This window comes from Melanerpes formicivorus, unplaced genomic scaffold (assembly GCF_026170545.1).
Source record: "Melanerpes formicivorus ecotype bairdi unplaced genomic scaffold, bMelFor1.0.p_v2 SCAF_40, whole genome shotgun sequence".
Classification (NCBI taxonomy): domain Eukaryota; kingdom Metazoa; phylum Chordata; class Aves; order Piciformes; family Picidae; genus Melanerpes; species Melanerpes formicivorus.
In genome coordinates this window covers 1,560,007-1,560,503 of record NW_027142392.1, presented here as the reverse complement: position 1 = coordinate 1,560,503, position 497 = coordinate 1,560,007, and positions in this window count along the sequence as shown.

Below are 497 nucleotides of genomic sequence, written 5' to 3'. Positions count from 1 at the left end.
GGATATTGGGTATTGGTTTTAATGGCACTGAAAATAGGTGCAAACCTTTTGTCTCGGTCCGGAGAGGGAAAGAGACTCAAGTTCTTTTAGAACATTCCCATGTTGTGAAATTAGAGGCACAAACGAGGTCAAAGTATCAACAGCTAGACTATTTATTACATAAATAAAGTGGACATAAGAAGGGGAGAGGGAGAAAATAGAGAAGGAGAGAGAGAAGAGAGAGAGAGAAGAGGAAAGGAATTATATTACCACACCCCTCATCCCCCCCAAGACAGTTAAAGTCTGTGGAGGAAAGGTGCTGCAGGAGATGTTGGGTTTGTAGAGAAATGGTGCTGAGGCTTTTGCTGGAGAAGAGCTGTGATCCTCTGGGGAGATGTTGGGTTGGTACAGGAACGGTGCTGAGGCTCCTCTGGGCAGCCTGGGTCTCTAGAGAAAGGGTGCTGAGGCTTTGGCTGGAGAAGAGCTGTGGTCCTCTCTGCAGCTTCTTTTCTCCGCAG